Here is a 22,573-nt window from a genome sequence, read left to right on the forward strand (position 1 = left end):
CTTTAAACAAGTCTTTAATCCTGCAACTAGCATGCACCATGTCACTAAGGCAAATAGCTGTTTCTGATAGTTCTGGGTTATCCAAAGATAGATAACAAAGGCGCGTTCAGACCACCCAAAATGAGCGGTCTGCCTGGCCTTCATTTGCTGCCGGAGGAGCCTCAACAGCCAAACCGCGAGGCTCTCCGTGCCGCAAAAAGAAGCCCACAATGGTGCTTCTTGTTGCGGTTTGCCAACTAACTAATACGCAATGTTGCAAGGCGCTTTTCTGTGATAAGAGAATCAAAGGGCTCAACAACACATTAAATATCCACAAATCCATAAGTAATCTCCAAATTCCCCCTTAAACAATTAATCATAATACAATCAAAATTAGAGATTAAATATCTATTAATAAAAAAGTATAACCATAAAAATATAAAAAAGGCAGAGTGGTAGGCTGACACATGAGTGAGGGGCAATCATTCTGTGGCCAGCACTTCTATTCAGGAAAGGCCTGCCAGAAGAGATCGTCTTAACAGCTTTTTTGAATGCTGTCTAAATTCGCAATTTGACGGATCTCGTCCAGGAGGCCGTTCCACAGTCTGGGGAGAAATTGCAGAAAGGCAGTTAATCTGTATTTAAAGGCTGCATAAATTCCTCCCAGAGGACTGAATGTGCGAGGGCAGATTATATGGAAGAAGGCGATCCCTCAATACTTTGGACCCAAGCCATGTAGGGCTTTAAAGGTGATAACCAACCTTGTGTTGTGAAACTGATAGGCAGCCAGTGAAGAGATTTTAGAACAGGTGTTATCGGTCACTAGTTTTTCCAGAGACCAGCCAGGCTGCCATATTTTGCACTAGTTGAAGTTCCGGACTAGGATAAGGGTAGCCCATGTAGGCGCATTACAGAAATTGAGTTGTGAAGTTACCAGTGTATGTACTACAGTTTCTAGGTCTTTTACTTCCAGGAAAGGGCACAGCTGGCATATCAGCAGAAGCCAATAACACGGCGCTCCTGACCATCACATTCACTTGGTTCATCATGTGGAAGTGATGGTTCTCGGAGCACCCCCCAGACTGTGAACACAGTCCTTTGTGGAGGTATGACCCATCTAGGACTGGAGGTTTCAGCTTTATACCTGGACCATCTGTCCAGCCCCATAGCCATCGTGGATCCCAACCTTCTCTCATACAATTCTTTACAGGATTGCCTTCTGCCATCCAATGCACCCTCTATGCTCAAGTCCTCTGAGAATGTTTGTTCCAACTGGCCAAGAATAACATTTTCCCAGAGGACCTTTTTGTTTGATGCCCCCAGACTGTAGAATGACCTACCAAAAGAAATATGACAGTGAAAACACTGACTCCATTTTTAAAAATCATAAGACAAATCTTTTCTGTCAGTCTATCCATTCAATTTTAATTCATGATTTTTTAATCTGTATATGAACTCTTATGAGTGTATTATTAATAATTTTTAAGTGCTGTATTTTAACTGTGGGTTATGTGTTAATGTGTTTTGTATTGTAGTGTATTGCGTTACCCTGCCTTGACTTTGAGAGGAAGTGGGAAATTATTATTATTATTATTATTATTATTATTATTATTATGCAATAAATAAATAAATAAACCCAACATCAGAAATTTCAAGTTTCAAAAACTAGTGCGAACAGATCATTTTCTCTGGACATTCTGTATCTGATTACATAGTGGCCATATGCGGAGGGGTGGAGGTGCAGCAAGTATTTCAAAGTCAGATTCCAACACAAAATGCTTGAAGATGAAGTTCACTTTTGTCACCTGTGGCTTGTTTAGGGACAAAGGATTTTGATTACCCTAACTGAATTTATTAGGGTTTTTGTGTAATAATGTCTCTGTTTCCAACCAACTACTGCCTTTCAATGGCTGCTAAGATAATGATTACTGTTTATATTTTTGGCATGTCAGTTCCAACACACTCTACTGATTATGATTCCCTGCCTGCTCATGCATCTAAGCATGTTATGTACAAAATCTGCCAACCCAGATAACACTTCAAGAATCTGATGAAGCAGAATGTAGCTCAGGAATGCATATGCCACAATAAAAATCATGACCCTTTAAGGAGTCACAAGACTCTTTGTAGTTTTGGTTCATTAAAAACTCTTCTGAAAGTGAGAATGAAGCATAATTCATAAAAACTAATGAGAGTGGCATATGTACATAATACAACACAACTGACATCGAGGGAAGTATATCATCACATTATGTCAAAGATTGTTGTGTTGTTAACTACCTTCAAGTCAACCTCAATTCATGGCAACCCTGTGGATGAGACTCCCTGTGCTGCTCCACTGCTCTGCTCAAATTCTGTAGGTTCAGGACTCTCTGATTAAGTCCATCCATCTTGCCTTCTTACTTTCCTAGTATGAATGTATTTTCTGATGAGTCATTCCATCTTCTGATGTGGCCAAAGTACGACAAGCTTATTTAATCATCCTGGCTTCCAAGGAGGGTTCAGGTCCAATCTGTTCAAGACAACCCCCTCCCCCCCTTTTTTTTTTTTTGTCTTCTTGGCTGTGCACGGTATCCTCAGTACTCTTCTTCAGCACCACATCTCAGATGAGTTGGGTTTCTTTCTGTCAGCTTTCTTCACTGTTCAGCACTCACATCTATACATGGTGATGGAGAATATGATGACTTGAAGTATCCTCACTTTAGTGTTCAGAATTATATCTTTGTTCTTTTAGATTTTGTCCAGTTCTTTCATCACTGCCCTTCCCAATCTTAGCCTTCTTCTAATTTCTTGACTGCAATATCTGTTTTGTTTAATGTTTGATCCAAGTATGGGGGACTCTTTGAATATTTCACTTTTTTTCTTTTCTAGTATGAATTCTTGTATACCTTCTGTGGTAATTATTTTTGTTCAAAGATACTATTGGGCTTTTGTAAAAAGATAAACTTTGCACGTGTGCACTGAGACAGTTTTGTCTAAAGGAGTAGCACAAAGAACTCCTAGCAACAGAAGAATAGGCATTAAAATGGCAGATTCAATTAATGAACCTCTGTTTCCAATCCCATTGCCATCTGTAGCATCTCAGCTACCTCTGTTGAAAACCCAGTCTTACAGCATGTTTCTCTTTTCAAAATCCCTTCTTTGTAAATGGATGAACAGGGCTGTCAAAGAGAGAAGCAACAAACTGTTTGCAGCAAATTTGAACAGGAGAGCTTCTCCTGTTTGGGAGAATTCTACACACAATTAGGAACAATTAAATCAGGATTTGCAATCAGATAGAGGTTCTTCATGTGCAGTGGAAACCACGCTGTTCAGACTTTGCGCTCTCCAGATGAGAAGAGCAGTAAAACTGGAAACAGATGCTATAAGGTTAGAATGCTCTCCTCTTCTGCATGATGATTCAAAATTCATTAATCAAATTGGAATAAGGCTAATCATGGAGCATCCATATTGAAGAGAAACCAGACTAGAGATATTTCTTAATATGTGAGGTTTCTTTAGGCATGACCTGAATTTGTCTGCTTTCTCTTTCTTTCTAATGTAATGGTTGCTAAATTTGGATTAATAAAAGTGGTGGGGCCACAGCTCCCAGAAATCCTAACTATTGCCCATCCTGGGAATAGCTTCTGGTACTTGTTCCAAAACTTCCAGGACTCATCTTGGGACTCAGTATTGGGGAATATTGCTGTAAAGATTGTCTTACGATATTAGTTTGACCCACATGTCCAAAGAAAGGGATAGAAAAACAGATTGATTTGTTTTGATCTAGTTACAGGTAGAAGTGAAACCCCTACAAAAAGCTGACTGAAGTGTTCAAAGAGCCTTTCAGGATCAGCAACACCAGGATGCTGCTTTTGATGTGAATATGCACTTTTACTGATTTTATTGTTCCAAGCAAACCTAAAGGCCATTCAAAGTGAATTCTGCCTCCTACCCCTTTTTGGAAGTCAGTGAGCACTTCTTTTCTTAACATTTTAATATAATGTATGGGTTACTTGACTTTAAGATCTACAACTAATCTGTACCGTAGAAATAATGCAGTTTGACACCCCTTTAATTGCCATGGCTCAATAATATGGAATACTGTGATTTGTAGCTTCTTGTGGCACCACAGCTCTCTTACCTATCTTATGAAACTACATATCCCAGAATTCCATCACACAGAGCCATGGCAGATAAATCGGTATCAACCTGCATTATTTCCACAATGCAGATTACACTCAAGTCATTTGCCTCTTGGAGGCTTACATAGGTTTTTATGTGTTTTTCCCCCAGCCTAATAACATTAACACAATGTGAATGTAGGATTTCCTCCTCTCATATATCATGTTTTGGTTTTTTTAACCAATTCACCTCTCTCCAAAACAAGAAGTATTGTCAAAAAGTAGCACAGTGGATTGCTAAAATTGCAACCATGATAGTAATGAGTACCTGGGGGTGTGCATTTTGTCGTGACTTATACTTGAAATTACTTTTAAAAGGTAACTTTCCAAGCTCTGTGTATTATACAGTACTGAGGAAACTGTACTGCTATAAGACTCCGTATATTCTTTTTGTTCATCTTGCTGTTTAAAACGTTGCCCAGGGCTGGTTTTATATGGCACAGCAGGGCTGCCAGAAGAAAGCAACAGTTTCTACAGTTGAATTTCTGCACAGTACTAAAGCAATTATAACACAGTTTCAACGTATGATTAACCCTTACTCTTTGTGACACATTTGCCAGTTTCCTAGATAACTATAAATGCTCTTTTTCATGTACTTTAGGGAGTTAAGCTATAAATGTTTGCTTCTCTATGATGACAATAGGCTGAATTAATTAGAATATTTCCTTTCTTCCTTCTGGTGCTTTCTGTACAAATATGCTGACAATATTAACATCTTCCCAATGGGAGTAGCCCTGAAGATAATAAATTACATTCTTCTCAGATTATACAAGTCAAATTCTGTACACTCCTTGTTTAATGAGTTTATTCCCAAGAACATAAGAAAAAATATTTCTTCATATATCGCCTACAAATATCTATGTAAATTTAAAAACCAAACACTTTGCATAGGTCATTGCATTACTTGATACAGAGTTCATTCTAATACACTTTCTCACAATATGCTACACTACATCCAAATATAAAAAACAGTGTAAAAGTACTCTATTCCCCAATACAATTTAAAAATAAAATAAACGCAGGGCTAGTCAAAAATATTGGACATTCCGAGGTGAAAAGCAAAATAGTGTTCCTGCCCATTCCATGCTTAGAAGCTGATAAGACTGAATTTTATTGCTACACAGATGGCTGAACAATATCTTCTCTTACACTGATGGAAGTAGATAGCTGAAACAGGATATAACACACAGACACAGCACTGTGATCCAACATCTTGCCCCCATTCTAAAGATGGAAAGGCCAGGGGAGGGGGAAATGGAAAATTTCAGGAGGAAAAACCGTAAATCTTTTTCACTGAAAAAAAAATAGGGGTGACTGGGTAGTACAAAAATGGGGAAATATTGAAAAATGCATTTGGGGATATTTTCCTTTAATTATGAATAAAATATTTCTGATAAAGTATTCTAAAAACTATACGACAGGAAAATATTTATGCAAGACAAGATGCAGTATCTGATCATTGCAATTCCTGGTCTTGCAATCCTTTTCTCTGTTGCTTTCGTGGGAATGAACACTTTATTTCACCCTCTTACTACGGAAGATTAGAGGGGACAAAATAATTTTCTGATTTCCTAATGTCAGTTTTCCCTGATTCAGTTTTACTGTTCCTTGCCTGCACTCAGTTAACTCAGAAGTGGGGAGTGGAGAAGAAAAGGACAAACCTTTCCATTCTCTCTAGATGCAGGCAAAGTATAATGCTGCAACCTCTCCTAGCTTGTGTTCTCCCTTATAAATAACTTTTGCCATTTAGACCACAATATGATGTTGCTTGGCCACATCTGTCTCTGTGAAATGTTGGAGGATATGAAAGTGTAAGCCAGGCCTCTTTCACATAACCAACCACACTTACAGGTGGCACTGAATTACTGTGGACTAAAGTCCCCTTGCTATATTTTCCACGAATTACAAGCATTAATGGTGCATATAAAAGCCATACGTGTTAGCAATAGAAAATAATGAACACATGCTTTGCATAGAAAAGGTCCCAGGCTTGATCTCTACATTGAGCGACAGAGACAGGAAAGCCACCTATCTGATAACCTAGCCAGTATATAAACAACGTGGAGCTGGATGTATCAATGGTGTGACAGTAGACCATGGTTTCCCACACTCCTATCCTCACTGAATATGATGCTGGCATGACACTTAAGGCAAATTAAGTGAATAAACAGGTAGCAATCTCCTTGAAGTGTTTCCTCTAGGAAGGGTTATTTTAATATTTATTAACAGGAAAAGAGTGTTCCATTTCACATACTCCATCAATTTAAGTGAGAGTATAGAGTGTCTACAGATGAAAAACAAATCAAAACTGAATCATTATGGTATCAGAATCATTTCTCTCTGAAGGATAACTAGTAGGAAGTTGCCCTGCAATTGTCATTTTAATATTAACAAATATTAATCATGTAGAATTGTGACCTTTCCCATCATCTCTAACTGCATGAAAGCACTCTGCAGAATCACCATCTGAATGGATTAAGGGCAAAACAACAACAGAAGCAGGCAAACTCCCAAGGTGTGCTGCTACATCTCTGAAGTACAGATCGAAATCTTGAAGAAAAATGGTTCTCTGGCAGATAAAAAGTTCCGAAATACATATCCATAAAGTCAAAGCTTTGCTAAGCAAATAACAAATAAAAAAGGAAACTCTCTTTGCAAAACTCCTAAATCACACTGATTGTTAGAATACTTGTGAAGCATTTTGGGGAGGGGGGATTGAAGTATCTAAAAGGGGAGGATGCCTGCCTTCTGTACAGAAATGCCTATATTTCTTTTCACATATTAATCCTAGGTCACACAGAAATATACTAATGACAAAAATAGGATTGTTCAAGGAACTTGTTAACTTATGCTGCCCCAATAAATTTTATGGGGTTTTTTAAGGCAAGAAATACTCAGTGGTGGTTTTGCCAGTTACTTCCTCTGAAATATAGCCCAGTGGTTCTCAGACTTTTAACCCTTAAAACCCCCTTTACATTTACATGTGACTATCACATACCCTGCCACTCTTTTCCAACACCACATCTCAGATGAGTTTATTTTCTATCAGTTTTCTTCACTATACAGTTCTCATATCCATACATGGTGATGAAGTATCCTCAATGAATAGGATACAATGGCTTGAAGTATCCTCACTTTAGTGTTCAGAGTTATATCTTTGCACTTTAGTATCTTGTTCAGTTCTTTCACAGCTGCCCTTCCCAGTTCTGGCCTTCTTCCGATTTCTTGATTTCAATCTCTATTATGGATGATATTTGATCCAAAGTATGGGAACTCTTTGACTATTTAAATTTTCTTGTTATCTAGGATGAATTCTTGAAGACCTTCTGTGGTCATTATTTTTGTTTGCTTAATGTTCAGCATTAAGCCTACCTTGGCACTTTCCTCCATAACCTTCTGCAGTACAGTAATTGCTCCAAATCCTTATTGGCTTCTGCTAATAGTATTGTGTCATCTGAATATCTTAGTGTAACGTTTCCCCACCACCTCACAATTCTTTCTTTCTTTGTGACCCAACACCCCTGTGGGTTTTTAAAGGTCAGTAGCGTGGATGGATGTTAAATCACAGGCCAAGTGGATAGTTAAACAAGAATAAAAGTTTATTTTAACACAGAATAGGCAAAGTTAACTTTGACAAGAAGTTGTTACTATGTCTTCTTTTGTTGCATATATACAAGTCTGGTTTTAATTTCCTAATAATAACTCAGCTGCACAGGCTGTACTATCTCTCAAGAAATTATGTAACCCAAACCCCTCTTTCTGAGTCTGGCTACACTGAGTCTCTCCTCTCTAGACTCTCCAGAACTAATACTGTCCCTCTCTGGACCTAACAGACCCTTCCTTGGTCTATTATCAAAATACTGTTCCTTCACTCTCTAATCCTATCTATCTCCCCCACTGAACTCCAGCTTCATCCCTCAGGATTCCAAACCCTGACTGACTCAACCCAACTGCCAAGCGGAATCTTTAAACTCCTCAGCCAGCACCTGATTGGCTAGTGGATCTCTGGCTTCTGATTGGCTGGTTTGTAAGTCAATTCATCACACTTGGGTTGTTTAATGTCCTTCTTCCAGTCTTCACTTCTCCTGCCTCCGAGTCTAAACCTGCTGTACATATATATGGGTATGCTGAGGTATCATTGAAGGCTATGTGCTTATTATGGAATTTTCAAGCTATGACTCATGTTTCTGTTTAGTTTTAAAAGCCTTTATTTGTTTTGCTAAACATGGTTGGGGGGAGGGACCCTGCTTCAGGAACTAGTTCTTCTGTTCTTTTTCTTTGTGGACAAAGTGTCTGTGTTGATTCAAAAAATATTATTTTTTCTTTGATTCTGCTCCTCCATTCTGCATTCTGTATTACTATAGTCAATATATAATTATTTGTTAGACGTAGGGGTGTGTGTGTATGTGTACACACTTAGACCCCTATTAACTTCAGGTTTGACTTGTACTGGTTTATTCTGCAATGTATTACAATTTTATTTATTGCATTTTTAAAATCAGGATCAACACAGTGGTAGAATCAATTGCAGACAGGAGTCTCAGATTAGATGGCTAAATGACAGGAGGAGGATATGAAAGAACAGCTGGGTGAAAGTAAAGTAGGCAGGCAATAAAATATCAAGGTCTAGAGGAGAAACAAGGTGAACATAATCAGAGAGCTGAAGGGGCAGTGCCCAATACTGAAGCAAAAATCAGTACTGTTCTGGAAGAATTTATAGCCAGGTCAGGAATAACACGTGGCTGCCAAGGAGATGTGAACCTGGGAGGGAAGTAACAACTCTATCAGTCTTTGGAAACACATGACTGCCTCTCTCTTCTGCTCTCCAGCCACAAGAAGTAGCTCCCCACCAGTGGCACCAGCACTCAGACCTGAAATCTTATAGTGCCACTCTCAAGTCCTGGATTATTCCAACAGAGCTAACATCATTTTGATCAGTGCTTTATAGTGCCTTTGATGAATTTTTTATACCAAGAATATGTTAATGTAGATAATTAATTTTACATTTGTTTTAATTTGTATGAGAAGAAAACCTTTCAAATTCCTATGTAAAATTACCAGTTTTAGACGATGCACATAGATCCAAAACAAACTACAGAAATAATCCAGTTTGAGACTGCTTTAACTGCCCTGGCTCAATGCTAGGAAATTCTGGGAACTGTAGTTTTGTGTAGTGTAGTTTTTTCTCTGTCAGAGAGCTCTGGTGCCATAATAAACTACAATTCCCAGGATTCCCTAGCACTCAGCCGGGGCAGTGAAAGCAGTCTCAGACTGGATGACTTCTGCAGCGTGTATTGGACCATAGTGACACAAAGCTGCAAACAAGAACAATTTTTTTTTTTGCTTGCATATATTGCATAGGAGTATTGTTTGTATATATTCCATAGGAATTGACTCAGAGGTGAGCAATATGCTGCCATGCAGACCAAGAAATTCTGGGAATTGTAGGCCAAAAATGTTACTTTCCCAAGCATGGTAAAATCTGGAGAGCAAAAAGTTTCTCACTCTTGAACCACTGCTTTAAATTTCCTCATTGGTTGAACAACATGTACCTTAAACACTTTCAGTCTTAAAAACATTGTTCTCACGGTTCATACAATACTGGCACTGGAAATGTTCCTGTTTTAGAATCCCAGAGCCAACACAGCCACTGGCCATGGGGCAGGAGCAATCTGGAGATGTCACTCAAAAAAGTAATTTTCTAAAGCTCTAGGGCTGGTTCACCCTGTGTGTTTCTCATCCTCATGAGGAGTCCACACTTTCTTTGAATAAGTGCTTAGGTAGAAAAACCTACCATGTGAAACAGTAAACTCACACACAGAGAATATTCTCTGTGATTGGAGTGGCATTTACTCCCAGCCATTTCTGGTCCTGGTACACAGTGGTGGGTTACAGACCGCCCTCAAGCGGCCGTTTTCCCACCGCTGCCATTCGCTGCGGAGGGAAGCCCCAGCGGCCAGATCACGAGGCTTCCCGGCACAGCAAAAAAGAAACGCCAAAATGGCGCTCCTTTTCAAAACGCGGAAGTGGCACCGCGAGGGGTGAAGCGTGCCCTCATGGCATCACTTCCGCCGTGACACGTCTGGACAGTATGCGTCCAAGACGTCAAAATGGCGGTGCCCATGTGGATGGGCACCGCCATTTACAATGTGCTCCACGCGTACTGGGAGGAAGGACCGTGAGGAAGGTAAGAACCTTCTTAACCCTAATATGGCCCTTCCTAACCCTAGTACGCGCGGAGCACGTACTTTCTGGCGGTATGTAACCCGCCATAGTTGCCTTTCTCATTTAATTCTAACCAACTGCCTTTTCTTGTATTGATACATTTCTGTTGATATGGGAATACATTTGTTTATTTGTTTTGAAGAGTACAGAATAAGCCTCCCTTTTTATTGAGATTTGATGCAGAAAGAGCCAACAGTGTTAGGCTGATGGTTTATTCTTCCTGGGGCTTCCACTAACTCATTCACCAGGTCCTCACTCCCTCCCTCGCCTATTTATATAGATCCATTAACATAATATCTGATGCCACAAATACTTTAATGCATCCTCGCTGCATCCCCTTGAAGTAATGAAGTGCTTATACAGAGGCAGAGAAAACTAAATGACTTGTCCAAAATAATCAGGGAAGCTGTGAAACAACTGTGGGAGAATTAAAGGTGCTGCAAAGTCCATTGTCTGAGTGCAGTGCAATGGCATGCTGAAAAGTTTCAGCTTTAGTTCATACTCAGCATCCTTAGTCTCCCATAATATCCCCTTCCTACCCACTCCCCTGCCTTGTAATGTCCTCATTTGCTCATGTTTACAGCCTATGCTTTCATGTCAATAGATCACCTTGAGCACTATGTGCATCAGCTGGAGAGAAAAGAGCCAGCGGTAAAAAACATACCGAAAGAGCCTGAGGTTTAAGACCTGCTCAGACATAGGGATTTAAATCTTTGTTTATTTCATTCTTCGTATATGTAAGAACAAACACTTTAAAGCTTTCTCCACATCGGGAGAGTTTTTGTACATGAAGGGGAGTTGAACGGGACAGGGTTTCTAGACCAGGCTTTGGTAACTTTATTGTTTAACCAATCTTCAAGTAGAAGGTATCACTTTACTTTAATGCTTAACCAATCTCTGAGTACGAGAAGTTACCATACAGATTCATTAAACTGTGCTCCCACACCTTCCATATCCCAACTGTCAGCAGTAGTCTCCCCTTCCTCACTAGTGGAGAACGGGCATGGAGGGTATATAGGGACACTAACTACAAGAACAGTGCTAGGTGCTCCTATGCTATACTCTTTCTCGCACTTCCCACAGGGAGGCAATAACCATGTTGAAAGGGAACAGCTATGGCTGAAGTTGGGGGTTTTGAAGGAGAGATAGAGGACAGGTACCTTCACCCTGCTTGATGGGGTTTTATAGTACACCCATCCCTCCAGATTTGCAGAGAATACGTTCTGGGGGCCCCCGCAAATACAAAATTTTGCAAATCTTCAAGTGCCATTGTCTATTTATGAAATTCCCTTCCTTCCTCTCTTTCCTCCCTCCCTTAACAGCATTTCCCCCCCAGCACCAGGCCTGTAATCAGAGCCTGGGCTGCTGGAGCTTGTAATCGGCCCTGGCAGCCATCAGGACTCACTTTCCCAGCAGTGCTCAGGGCCCTGCATGCACATTCCCCACCCCCTCTGCCACAGCCAATAGACGTATCGCACACCCATTGGCCAAGAACAGTGAGGTCAGGGATGTTTCACTACATACTGATACAGACCTTTGCCAACTTCTCTTTGGAAGTTCCCCCCGTCCTCATCAGCAGCTCTCTAGCAACCAGAAAATTTGTTCTTAAGCTTTTGTTGTTAACCACCTTTGAGTCAATCTTGATCCTTGGCAACCCTGTGGATGAGACATCTCCAGGACTTCCTGTCCTCCACTGTATTGCTCAGTTCCTGCAAACTCATACTTGTGACCTCCTTAATAGTCCATCCATCTAGCATGTGGCCTTCCTCTCTTTCTACTTCCCTCCACCTTTCCTAGCATTATTGGGTTGTTTTTTTCCAAATGAGTCATGCCTTCTCATGATATGTCTGAAGTATGACAGCCTCATTTTTATCATCTTGGAGCTACCTGCTGCTAAAGCAAATAATGGCTCATTTATAAAGCCAACTTCAACTGTTTAAGGTCAAACGGGGGGTGGGGATGCAGGACCAAATATCTTGATATTCCAATACCCCCGCACACAGATCCAGAATGCAAGGAGGATAACTATGAAGGATTGGATGCTGTGGCAGGCAAGCAAGTCTTAGGAAAGGTGATATATGACAGAGTTCCATTAGGGGAAAGGGAGAAGTTGTTTTGACTGGCAGAGTGTGAGTTTGGCAAAAGTTTCATAACAAATGGTGAAGATTCTGGCAGAAGAGGTAAAATGCCTGGGGATAATGCTCTATCAGTGTGAATGATAGTAAATGGTGAATGGCAGTGTTGGGAAAATTACACCAGCCTGCTGTCCCACTATAATTGTACTAGTTTAAAAAAGGAAGCATACTGGTTTGGCATAATTTCTTGTCACATTTCCCCCCACGATAGTGCTTTAGCAATCTATGACAGCATGATCTTTTTCCTGCCCTGCTAAATGTTACCAGGAGGAAGGGTAGAAATAGGTGGTCACAGTTGCTTACCACATCCCAAAGCTGATTGCTGTGTGCTTCAGGACAGTATTGGTGGTCGGTATTTGAGAAGAATCATGTAATGGGATAGCAGTGAGATTGAGAGCCTATTGACAGGTTTTACCCATCAGTGAAAAGGTACACTACAGTAACAAATGAAATGCAAGGCATCAGCAGGAAAGACATGATATCTTGTGCTAATTACAGGCCAAAGTCACTTTTATTATGTTAAAATCCCACTTTTCTAGCCAGCATGATAACACCCATGGTTTTCAATCTAGGGTGGAGATTGTGATACTGCTTTTTTCCAGGTCCATTAAAAGATGGGGGGGGGGATTGTGCAGAAGAGACAGATCTCATAGACGTTAAGGAACTGTCTGCTGTAGACAATACATCACTCAAGGAAAGCCAGAGTTGTATGACTTTTACATTATATCTGATTATTCAGGCTCTTCCTTGAACAGAGCTACTTAGCAGATAAAAAACCCATTGGGGCTGCCCTCTTTTTCCTGAATGGGGTGATGGATGGGAAGCCTAGTTGGCCATCCAGGTCCTGAAGGAGATAGGGAAGGTCTAGAGCTCAATTTTTTATGTATGAACATGAGCATATTGTGGATAAATATAGCTATGTACAAAAGTATTGCACATTGTTGTTGTGTGTCTTCAAATAACAATAACACTAATCACTTATTGAATAGTGAATCATAACTTACATAAATCCCATTAATCTTTTTTTTCTCTACTGATTGATTCAAACTAGACTGTTATGGTTAGGACTAGCAACTGGATTTTGGTTGATAAATAATCTCTTCCATTAGTTGAACTTACACTCAAGTTTATGTACAATATGGTTGCTTCTAATGAAGTGGACCACATCTATCAGAGCTTATTCTCAAATATATCAGTCTCAAAGCTGCTGCTAGATTCCCTTTCCTCCCATTTCTTTCTATGCTGAAGCAGACTAACATGGCAACCTCCTGGAAATATACTGCCAGTTATACTGGCAATGTAGGTTTAACTCTCATTGGGTGCTATTGCCTTTATCCCAACAATTCAAGTTGTTGTTACTCCAAACAGCTCAAATGGATAGCTGCACCCTGACCCTTCTGCACTAAATGGAAAAGCCGAAATGGGGGTTATGCATCACCACATGGTTAGAAGTTTCTCTGAAGTTGAGAACTCTGAATAGTGAAGGGTTCCTGATTGTGGAGAAAATCCTTCACATCTTCAATCAAAGAATCTCCACTCAAATCTTCCAACTCAGTGGGGGAAAATCAGGGAAAATGTTGCTCTGTATGGTGACAGTCTTCACTCTTTAGTCCATAGGTTCAAGCAACAACATCTGAAAAATACATAGCTATAGTATATTTTTATGTTAATTTTGTTCTTGGAAAAAAAAAAAGCAAACACATTTCCTTTTGTTGGTTGTCATAGCCAAATCAAAATGGCATTGGCTTTAAGTTTCAGCAGCACTATCATCAACCATAAAAATTAATGTTGCATGTTTTATGCTGTGAGCACCATTTTAAAAAGGTAACTTAGGAGTACAGCTGTAACTATAACTTTTCAGTTGTACTACAGAAGTCTAACAAAACCCAGCCTGTAATCCATGGAGCCACCAATGCAGATGAAAGACATTACCCTTGCAAAACACCTTCACAGTAAAGCTTCTGAAGTCAAATACATATTAAAACCAGCCATTTGGACAAGTGACTGACAGCAGATAAAATTAGCTATAATAGCATTTTGAGTCCTGTTGAATTGATTTTGAAAAAAAAACTTGAAAAGAGAAGTGCTGTGAAAAATCCCCTGTGAGTTGCTTGAGTTTGTGGAAGGAAGATTAGAAATGGGCTAATTCACTTTAGAAGTCCAATCATTCCTTGAGTGACTTCTTGGATCAGATTGGTTTTGATAACCTAGTGCTGCTTTCCTTGTCCGTGTGATTGTTATTCTCAAACAACGACGTTTAACCTCATTTGACTTTCAGATGATGTTATACCATCAAAGGGAAATTATTAAACTGCAGACATTTAAAGGCCAGAGAAAAAGCCCATGGCTACACAGAGGTTCTTCTGCTTCATTTTGACAGCAACTACAGGTAAGTAAAAAGAAAGTATATATGACTGAATGACAGCTAGCATGGCATAGTAATTTGAGCTTTGGAGTATGACTATGGAGCCCAGGGTTTGAATCTCTGCACAGTCATGGAAACCCATTAAGAGACCTTGGGAAAGTCACCCTCTGAGGAAGACAAAAGCAAATCTCCTCTGAATATATCATGCCAAAAAACCCTTGTGATAGGGTTACCTATGATAGCCATAAACTGGAAACAACTTGAAGGCACACCACCACCACAACAACACACACACACACACACACACACACACACACACACACACAGCCTCCAAGAAGCTCTTTGTAGGGCATGTCTAAAAAGGCCATTTAAATTGACCCCCCCCCAGGCCCTCACGGTGCCCAGTTCAAGTGTGGATCATCTTCACAATGAAAGGAAAACTTATCATTTACTACAGATTTTCCAGGAAAACTGGGAGCACTCTGGAGCTACACTGGCCAGTTCTTTACACATGCATTTGACTATGGTGCCTGGCACCAACACTGCAGCACAAGTCACTCCTTCTGAGGTCACAATGAAGTGACCAGCCATGTGACAGATGCTGAGTACCCCATCTCTGGCCTTAGAGGGAATGAATCACACCAGTGGAAATGGGTGGCACAGCAGAATGCATGTGTAGACAGATGCCTGGCATTGCTCCAGAATGTAGTGCTAACAAGGGGAATTCAAGGTAACTTTGGGGGCAGAATACTCCAGAAGCAGCCTGGAGTATTCCGAATGGTGTAGATGTGCCCGTAGTCTGTCAGCCAGATGTTTGTGTGAAAATTTCAGCTGATGCTGAAAATTTCTCAGTTTCATCAGCCATGCCAATAGTCCTCACAGTACCGCTCCCTAAAATGTCACAAGGTAGCAGAGTCACATAAAGATTACACAGTGTAATCTATTATTTTTACAATTCTATATCCTATGAAATATAGCATATGGGAAAACTATTCAGCTATCAAATATCTTATTTTTGGGGGGGGGGGGGGGGGAAGTATCATTATGAAAGCCAAGTGCATGTGAACTGGATAAACACATGGTAGGGGGAGAACAGTCTGTACTTTAAGCTGTGTATCAGTTATTTGCAGGGAGGTGTGGGCACTGTTTAATTTCTTTAAGGTCAAATGCAAGAACTTGGGGTTGTTCTTCATTGGAATGAGAAGGGTCAGCAGGTCTCGCTTGCTGAGGGGAAAGAGAAGGTCATTTCTCCTATGGCAAGAGACAGTTTCCTGCAACCCAGTAAAAAAAATACTTTGGCTGCTAGACTCAGGCACTGTTTTATAGGCCTTTGATTATGGAACAGAGGGAATTCTCATATTTGGCTGACAAACAGCTTTCCATATGATCACAAGATAAATAGCTGATTTACACTGTTTTTCCCCGCTCTGACCTGCCCTGAATGTTTTTCTTAAGCTGGTTGTTGTACTTCAGTGCTGTGTACTGTGTGTTAGTTACACTAACAGTCCTGCAATCCCAGTTTGTGAGAGATCCCCGTTATTCTTCTTTGTGTAAACAAAATTTAAGAAGTTAAAACTTTTAATACACTTATGCTGTCAGAACCATATTTAAAACAAATACCCTTCCCCCAAATCCTGTCATGCTTAAAGATGTTCATTTATAGCAGTATCAGCCATTCAAATGGAAACAATGCTTTCTGTGTATATTCTCAGATCTAAGCATGGCCTTTGAAATTGTCATTTAAATGGTCTCTCTAAGCAAGCAGTCCATGTATAGTAAACAACACAAACATAACTAAAAATAGAAGCAGAACAGAATAATTATGGTTGATGGTTTGTTTTCAGTTTCTTGGGCAAGTTTTGTCAGTCTATAAAAGGAGTTAGAAAGTGTGCACTCGTCTGAGTCAGGCCCAATGCACTGTTTTGCTCAGCAGTTACTCTCCTGTGGCCTCATTAACTGATCTCTCACAAGCTAAGCAGCAAAGCAGTGTCCCAGATTTTCACTACCCAGCTCTGACATTTATAAAGTACTTTCAGTTTTGACAAGATCAAAAACTTAACATTCTTTCAAATTTCATAATAACTCCGAAATATCCCAAGCTCATGGGGTTGCGGGTGGGTATTGTGTTCTTATTAGATAGGAGCTTGGGAATCGGTTCCATAGCCAGAGGGGGTGCAGCACAGCCCTCCCCCAGGAATAGAGACTCTGGGCTGTAAGATTTGTATTCTGCCTTTCACCCAAAATTCAGATGAGGTAGTTTACAACAATATTAAAAGCAAGTTCAGTTAAAAATCCCAAGAAGTCACTATGTTACAACACAACTAAACAACACAATTTTCAAACACTACTGCATTAAAACAGAGTCTGAATACCCTAAAGGCACCAGATCCTGTATTCTGTTACTAGCTCTCCATCTCTGTCTTCATCCTTAATCAAAGAAAGCTCTTTGAGATATGTGAACAATTTGTGTAATTTGACCAAAAAGGCAGGAACAAGTGAGAAATATCTAGAGTCCACAAACTGGTATGAGCTTACATGGTTGACAATCTGTGAAACCAATTATGGTCAGAAATCCATAATATGTTTTGTGCAACAAAAAATTAAAAATGTATACAATTGAAATATGCACTTGAAAAGTTTCAGTGTTAAAAAATCTATACAAATATCCAGCAAACATTACTATAGGGATCAGACAGACAATGTCACACAGTGAATCACCCCAACAATCTTTTGAACCAGGACTCTTAGCCACTGCAAGTATTACCATATTTTCTGGTGTATAAGACTACCCCCAACCTTTCCAGTTAAAATATAGAGTTTGGGATGTACTTGCCGAATAAGACTACCCCTCTTCCAACACACACCAAATAAAAATTTAAAAAAAACATCAGATTTGATTTCAATATGGTAATTTTAATTCAAATGCTTATGACATGCAGGTTCTTAGAAAAATTGTCACTTATAAACATAATAATAAACATAATTTATTATTATTATTAAACAAACCATTTATTTAACAATAATAACAAATTATTAAATTTATTTAACTAAAATTTAGTTAACCAAATAGGTTAACTGTGTCACTGAACCGGTAAAGGGGTTATTTTTATTTAAGAGGAACTCCCAAAGTCTCCCAGGTGAACAGGATCAGGGAAAATTCAGCCCCAGTGCCTGTGAGGGAGAGGAAGAGAGGCAACTAAATGTGGAAAAGGCCCCTCAAAGCGGCCAAAATGGGGCGAGGAGCCCACAAAGCCCAAACGGAGGCCCAAAAGTGGTGCCTGAGGGAGGGAGGGAGAAAGGCCCCTCAATGCAGCCGAAACGGGGCAGGGAGCCCAGGGCGCCAAATGGAGGCAAGGGAAGCTTCCGCCAAACGCCTGGGAGAGAGACAGAGAGGAAGCCCCAACATGCGTCAACAGTGGGGCAGGGAGCCAGAGAAACATTTTTGAGCTCCTCCCTCCCACCATATGCGGCAACTGCAGATTCTCCAGTCCGGCTCGGAACGACACTTGGTGTATAAGATGACCCCCAACATTTGAGAAGATATTCCTGGGTTAAAAAGTCATCTTATATGCCGGAAAATACAGTATCTTTCACAGGTTTAACAGCTTCTAAGTTATTTAGCAAAGCCATCAAAGCAAACCATAATGCCAGTGAATTCAGCTGCTTTCCAAAGCCAATGTGCCAACATAAAATTCACTGACTGAGATATGCACTAAAGAGCAAAAAACATATGAATAACAGAAACAGTAAATATTTGCTTCCTGACACTGAAAACAAAGGGGAGAGAAAGCTGATTTTTAAAATTATTTTTTGTTTTGTTTTGGCTGAACTATAAGGGAAGCCATGCCATATCACTGTATGATAAATGAAATGGACAAAATGAAAAGGAGGAATAAGAAAAATATGCAGTTATAGAGGTTGTCTCAATGGGTTAAGATAATCTTTCTCATGAATGATGAGAAAATTTGCAGGTACATCCTACTTGGGTATGAAAGCTCATTTGTCAACAATACTGAAACAGTTTTTTTCTTCATCCAGAAATCACTGGTTTCCTGAACATTATGTAACAAAGAAAACAAATTTTAATGCTACTTCTATCTTCGTTAAGCCTTTTAAAGGCATAGCTTTTCTATTGAACTATGGTGTGAGACATGTCACACATGTCATGACAATACAGTGAACCCTTATTATACGCTGGAGTTTGGTTCCAAGATCCCCCGTGTATAACCAAATGTATGCTCAAGTCCCATTAAATATAATGACATAGCAAAATGGTGTCGCTTATAAAAAATGGAAAATCAAGTTTTGATATTTGAAATTTACACCTTTTTTTGAACATTTTCAAACCGTGTATGCTTGAATCCATGTATAAAAAAATCCGTGTATAAGAAGGGCCAACTGTATAAATAATAAGGGTGCATGTGGGTAGGGAGCTAAAGGGAAAAGATGAAAAGCTGCCAGTTGAAAGGATTTCCTAACCTTCTTGAAGATAGTCATTTCCTGCACTGCTTCCCAGTGCACAGTCATTCCACTAAACTCATACAAAAAATATCTCAGTGCACCCTAAAGACATAGGTAGCTTAGCATCTGTACAACCACATCTCCCCAGACATCCTTAACCAAAACCTGGAGCTAGAAAGTAAGGTTTTAAGAGTAAAATGGTACAATGAGCTGGTTTGAGTAATTAATTTCTAGTGACAAGATTTTGTGCTATCCATGTAGAATATGTATAAAGAACAAATACAGCTTTTGCAATCTTTGTATTTGTTGAAGAAGGAGGGGGATCTGGAATTTTCAGCCAGAGAGCTTCTCTAGTGCCTCACCAACTACAAACTCCAGGATTCCACAGGATGTTGCCACGGCAGTTCAAATGGAAACATAGCACTATAACTGTGGTGTAGCTAGTTGAGCTAGCATACCCCGCCAAAAAAAATCTACATACATTAAAAGCCATAATCTAGGCACTAAATAGCAATGTGAGAGGACTAGGCATGAAACATTAGTGTCAGAACACCTTGGACATGAGAAGATTCAGCACTGAACCTCGAGAATCTGTTTTAAGCCTCAGGCAACAGCCCTAACCAGAGCAGGCAAAGTGGACCCCAAGGGGTGTTTTTGTGGCCCATGACATCTCTAGAACCCCTGGACCACCCTTTTTTGGTCCAAATGAAGGACATAATGGAGTAGTAATTTGCCTTATAAATAGGTTGCAAGGTATCCTACCTAACTGTTGTTTTTCTTTAAAAGTGAACTTCCAGTCAACTTGCTTTTGGGTGTGAATGTGCCATTTTTGACAGGCTGTGAGTCCCCTGAAGGGACCCAGAGGCAGAACGCAGGTCCCTGAAGACAGCACAGTTGCCCATCCATGCTCTAGCTCAAGGCTTATCTTTTAATCCTTTAGTCCTCTTCCCAACCAAAAGGGGACTTATTTAGTTTCATTTACATGGATAAATTTACATATTAGTGCATTAGTCTTAACAGCTTAACAACTTAGAGCAAAGGCAGGAAAATGTTTTAAGGATTAGTTGAAGGCATACAGTTGCACCAGAATGACTCAAGCAACTTGCCAATTTAGCCTAATACTATTTCTCTTGCAGCAGACTGAGAAAGATCTCTGGAAGATCTTTCTCAGTCTTCCAGAGATAATGTAACTGGAGAGACTGGGAACCGAGTCTGGGACTTTCTGCTTTCCCATAGACTGCTTACATAGGGGCTCTTTTCTCACAATATGTAGTACTGTACTGTTAATGTGTCATTCTGTTACATTTTTGCTAGAATTTGATGTCACTTGTGGTTTAATTGAGATGCATTTTTGTGGAACAGCACTTTTCAGAAATTTAAATAAATTATTTATCATGCTAAATTCCAGATTGCAAAAATGATGTCTCATAAAGTTATTAATTTGGTATCATTACTGGTAAGGCATTTTTCATAGACATGACTTAATATTTTTTATGCATTAATCCTGCTAAAATAATACTATTTTACTATACACATCCCACTCTGGCCACAAACTTCAATGAGTACAAACTATTAACAGTGGAAGCTAGTGGCTTACCTATCATGGGGTACTGAACCCATTCTGGCTTTTAGTGTGAGCCATCCAAGGTACAAAACCCTGTTCCCAAAATAGCTTCACTCTCTTGGATAACCCATTTAAAATCTGGACTAAAATCTGGATTGGACTCAGCATACCACAAACATGGAAGTTATCATGGAAAAAAATGTGAAAAAAAATTAGATCCTACAGTGATGAAAAGTAAAAAATGGAAGTCATCACTCTTAGTTTATAAATCCCCTGTTCCTGAGCTGAACTCATGAACTCTGAAATCTCCATCATTTGGAAGTGGGAGACTCAAGAAGGAAATTGATGATCTTTTGTCCCTCACACCTCTGTCTTTTTCTTTCAGTTTAACATATGGATAAAAGGGGGAAATTCCTCCTCGATTTATAAGTGTTAATTAAGAAATTCCTTATTTAAGTGACAGTCTGAGGCTCTGCCACCAAGACTGTATGGACTTCCCAAGATCCACAAGGATTCCATTCCACTCTGACCCATAGTGAGTGCCATTGGATTATTCAACTGGGGAAAAAACTTCAAAAATGTTGAAATATTTATTTTGTATTGTTATTTATTTGATATTCAACCTTTTCCCCCAGTGCTGTTTTGGGGACTTCCCCACCCTGAAACAGCAATATCATTCAATGCTAAACAGGCCAGAAGGTGTGCCATATGTGGTCACAAAAATGGCACCTGTGACTAGGGTTACCAGATCTTAAGGCACCCTTGGAACCCCCAGTTTTGGTAAGTCAGATGTAGGTGACAGGTAGATGTTCAAAGATTTCATGGGGCTCATAGGATCCAATCCAGGTGAGAGACAAAGCGGCATACAAACCTCTTTCTTAACAGACAGCCTTCTTGCTGGCTGTGAAGTTTGCTCCATGTTGCAAATCAGGTGCTGCCATGTGCAAATGCTCTTTCCAAGCAGGAAAATATGTTCTGTCTGTATCCATATTGAATGATAAGCCCGAGCAACTCTGGAGATGCTTGATGCATAAAACTTAATGACGTTACCAGCCTGTGCCCAGATGACATCACTAGGGGCCATTCCTAAGACTCATTTAGGACCTTGAGATGGCAAGCCTACCACCCTCTGGGGGGTCAAACTCTAACCAGTTCTGCCCTCCTAGGTACATAATATAGCCACTTTTGACACAAAGGTTTCTGCCACTTTGAAGTAAGACTTACCAAGTACACTGGGATTTATTTCTGCTTAAATGGGACTGTATTGGAACAGATACATTCCACTTTCTTTATTGCTGTTTTCTTAGATTCCCCAGCAAAAAAATTAATGTTAAATTATTCCTCATCAAATGTGAATCAAACATAAATCTTGTGAATCATGAATAAATATGTAGGCAAATATACTATTATAGCACCAGCAGTAAATAAGAAGCAAACTGACACAGTCAAAAGAAAACTGGGGGAAAAAATGAAAACAGATGAAAGCAGAGAGCAAACATTTTCTTCACAGAGGTTTCCCATACATAAAGTTTGCATTCACAATGCACGCTGCTTTAGACTTCAATAGTCTCCATCTCCCTTTTTAAAAAGCTGGTCCCATCATGTAGTGTGTGTGTGTGTGTGTGTGTGTGTGTGTGTGTGTGTGTGTGTGTGTGTGCATAGCTATCAAATACATGTTGTT

General features: G+C 39.8%; 1 protein-coding gene across 4 annotated transcripts in view; it reads right to left on the minus strand.

Annotated features, from left to right (window-relative positions):
* Positions 1 to 22,573, minus strand: part of SGCD (sarcoglycan delta) — a 719,570-nt gene that overhangs the window by 368,353 nt on the left and 328,644 nt on the right. The window lies entirely within an intron of this gene.

This window comes from Sceloporus undulatus, chromosome 2 (genome assembly GCF_019175285.1).
Source record: "Sceloporus undulatus isolate JIND9_A2432 ecotype Alabama chromosome 2, SceUnd_v1.1, whole genome shotgun sequence".
NCBI lineage: Eukaryota > Metazoa > Chordata > Lepidosauria > Squamata > Phrynosomatidae > Sceloporus > Sceloporus undulatus.